Source organism: Mus caroli, chromosome 11 (assembly GCF_900094665.2).
Source record: "Mus caroli chromosome 11, CAROLI_EIJ_v1.1, whole genome shotgun sequence".
Lineage (NCBI taxonomy): Eukaryota > Metazoa > Chordata > Mammalia > Rodentia > Muridae > Mus > Mus caroli.
In genome coordinates, this window is record NC_034580.1 from 50109803 (window position 1) to 50113604 (window position 3802).

The 3802-nt window shown below is 47.0% G+C and overlaps 1 protein-coding gene across 2 annotated transcripts in view; it reads left to right on the forward strand.

The window, feature by feature from the left end:
* Positions 1-3034: 3034 nt before the first annotated feature.
* The window catches only part of LOC110305107 (proton-coupled amino acid transporter 1), a 32430-nt gene continuing 31662 nt past the window's right edge, over positions 3035-3802 (forward strand). For both annotated transcript variants that reach the window (XM_021176894.2, XM_029483673.1), the window contains exon 1: positions 3035-3197. The gene's annotated coding sequence lies outside the window, so the exon portion shown is untranslated. The remainder of the gene's footprint in view (positions 3198-3802) is intronic.

Here is a 3802-nt window from a genome sequence, read left to right on the forward strand (position 1 = left end):
CACACACACACACACACACACACACACACACACCTAGGACAGGCTCTCTGTCTCTAAGCTGTAGTTCCAGCTCTAGTTATATACTTTGTCACAATGTATCTTTAAATACTTTGCCACAAAAAAGACTATTTGTAATATTTAAAAAAAAATTGTCCCTGTCTCCTTTCATGTCATCAAAAACCATAAGAAAAGAATCAAAACAGGCTGGGGAGATGGCTCAGTTGGGAAAGTGCTTATTGAGCAAGCATGAAGACTCAAGTTTGATTCCTAAAACCTACGTAAAAAAGCTGGATACGTAGTAGCACAGGCTTGTAACCTCAGCGCTGGGAGGCTGAGACAGGCAGATCTTTGGGGCTCACTAGACACCCAGTCTACTTTACTTGGCAAGTTCCAGGCCGCTAAGGGACCCTGTCTCTCTCAAAAACAAACAAACAAACAAACAAAAAACAAAAACAAAAACAAGGTAGGTTAGCAGGATGGCTGAGCCTGTAATTGGGGGACAGACAGCTCCCAGTGGTGCTGAACTGGCACCATCCCTTTCCTGACGTTTGCTCCCTCAAGCATCATTCTTGATTCCAAGACCATTTTTTGTTTCCTCAGTATTGTTCCCCTTCTTTGCAGCACAGTCCCTCCTATGTCCCCAGCTCACAGAGTCCTCACGGTGCCTGCAGAGCTTCTTCATAACAATTTTACCTTTCTTAGCTGTTGCTCTAAGATTAACAATCTCAACTCCATTCACTCCACTTAATGCGTTCTGGAATCATGTTGCTGTGACTTCCAAAATACTTTAAACTCTAACAGTGCTGAACACTTCGCTCTAGCAAAGGTCTATGATTGTGAATAGTGACATCATTCTTGGGATACTGACAAAAAGGAGCCTGGCTTTCTATGTCCCAGCCACAATGGTTACTGTCGTGCAATAGCAGCATGGCGTTCACTGCATCCAGGCCCGGAAGCCTGCTCTGGGAAAGGGGGCGCTAGAGGGGCTACCACTAGTGTCTTGGAGGTCGACCATGACTGAATCAGATAGTGTACAAGGAAACTTTGCACGGGCTCAGGCACGTTGTAAGATGTAAGACCTTCAGCAGAGGACATGGCAGCTGAGTGTATTGAAGATGGAACCGAGAACAATGTATCCACAAAGGAGAGCAGTGGCTGAGTATCTGGCATCTTAGGACCCATCACCTTTGAGGTGGGATATGGGTGGAGCTTAGGGGAAAGCAGAACTGACCTCCTTCTGTTAGATGCAGAAGGAGTTATCCAAAATTTCTCTCTAGCATGATCCCTTTAGATGCCAGATCTTATGTGACTTGCAAACAGCAAGGGAAGGGGGAGAATAGAGTAGGGCTTCCAACTGAACTTTCAAAATGGGTAACCCAAAGGGAACTCAGAAGGCCGCAGCAGGAAGTGATGGAGACAGACCTGGGATGTGGGTAGGAAGGAGGTTACTCTCTGCCACACTGCAGGCCTTGCTGGGCTAACACTCAGTACACCAAGGCAGTCCTCTGTAGTAGGGCTCTCAGCAGGAGAATCCAAATCTCCCTAGGTCTTGCCAGATGCCACTCATGGATGGGGATCTTGACCCATCAAGTGTAGAGTGGGACTCTAGAAGTTGTATCATTTCTTATTCATGTGTGTATATGTATGTGTATGCATCTGTGTATGTGTGGTGTATGGTGTATATGCTTGTGTATGTATGTATGTAGTATATGTAATATGTGTATGTGTATATGTGTGTGTCGTATATGAAGTATATGTGTGAAGCTGTCTTTGCATCTCTGTGTGTGTGGTATATGGAGTATATGCATGTGTGGTATGTATTGTTTATATCTGTGTGTGTATGGAGTACATGTATGTATGTGTGAGGTGTATGGAACATATGCATATGTGTATGTATGTATGTATGTATGTGTGAGGTGTATGAAGTATATGTGTGTGTAGTATATGTATGTGTGTGTGGTATATGGAGTGTGTATGTGTGTGTGGTGTATGAAGTATGTATATGTGTGAAGTTGTCTTTGCATCTGTGTGTATATGGTATATGGAGTATATGTATGTATGTGTGTGTGATATATGTTTGTATGAGTATATATGTATATGTGTCTGTGATGTATGGAGTATATATTGTTTGTGTGTGTATGTGTGTGTGTGGTGGTGTATGGAACATATGTGCATGTACGTATGTGTGTGGTATACAAAATATATGTGTATATATGGAGTATATGTATGTGTGTGTGGTGTATGGAGTATATGTCTGTGTGTATGTGGTGTATGGAGTATATTTATGTGTGTGGTGTATGGAGTGTGTGTGTGTGTATGTGTATGTGTGTGGCATATGGAGTATGTGTGTGTGTGTGTGGAGTGGGGCATCGGGGAGTCAGATGGTGACATTGTCTGCTTGAGTTGTTCCCTCACCTTTTTTTCCCCACAGGCTCTCTCACTGAACCTGAGCCCACTGTTTTGGCTCGATCAGTTAGTCTGCTGAAGACCAAGGGATCCTTCTGCTCTGGCCCCAAGCTCTGGGTTACTGGCACACATTGTCTTGCCTGGCTTTTTATATGTACTGGGAATCTTAACTCAGGTTCTTATTGTATCCAGTAAACCATTTTCCCAGTAGCCCCTTTTACATTTTTTTTGAAGCAAGGTATCTTTAAATCACTCAGGGTATCCTTGAACTCACTCTATAGCCCAAACAGGCCTTGAACTATTTTTCTTCTCTGCTCTGGTATTGCAGTCTTGTACCATCAGGCTTAGCTGCACGATTTATTTTTTAAAAGATGCAAACTTGTGACTATAAACCAGTAAATGCACGTTAATATATGCTGAGCAAATAAATTTTAGCAAGGCTAAAAATTAGGGATATTTTGCATGCCGACTTCTCTGGAGACTGCCTCAAAATCTAGGTCTTCTGCCTTAGCTCTGTGGTGGTCTCAGAAGCACTGCCCTTTCTGAAGCAGGGGCTGACGGCCGCCAGGTGGCGCTGCAGAACAAGGGTCCGGAAGGAGGAGCACGGAATGGAGCGGCACGTGACCTGGGCATGGGAGCCAGCATCACGTGACAGGGCCCGGAAGCGGCTGTCCAGGAGGCGAGAAAACCATGGCTAGGGGTCGGCGCTGAGGCTGCGCGAGGTGGGCTGAGCAGGAGCGGGAGCCGGAGCCGGAGCCGGAGCGGGAGCCCGCGCTGGGCAGGGCCGACCGGTGAGTAGTGCGTGCCCTGCGCTGCAGTCGGGAGTCACCTCCTGCTGTAGCGCCTCCCGCCAAACGGATGCTGCTGATCAGGGACAGGTCACCCGTGGGGTGGGGTCTCCCATGCACCTTTGACAGGTGTTCAGTCATGGTTCCCAGGTGAAATCGGCTGTCACTGACGGCTAGCTCGGACCAACCCTTCGTTTGCAGATGCGGCTGGACGAGCTATGCCCTTGCCTTGGGTCACAGGGTACCAGACCGCAACTCCTTTCCTCCGAGAGTAGGGGAAACTGAGGTCCAGGGCTGTGTGTGGGCTTCCGAGGTATCCCCGCAGCAGGGTGTCAGCTTCTGCAGCTGTTTGTTTTCTGCCACGTTGCCATCTGCGGGGAAACTCGCCCTGCGAAAAGGCACTTGTCCCTTCCGCCGTGGGTCGCGCGTCCTTGTTTAGCTCCGCTGTGTCTGGGCTTTCCACGCCAGGCTTGAGCTCTGGGTGTGGTTCTGTTCACTGATTGCTTTTTCCTTTCCTTTCCTTTCCTTTCCTTTCCTTTCCTTTCCTTTCCTTTCCTTTCCTTTCCTTTCCTTTCCCTTTCTTTCTTTCTTTCTTTCTTTCTTTCTTT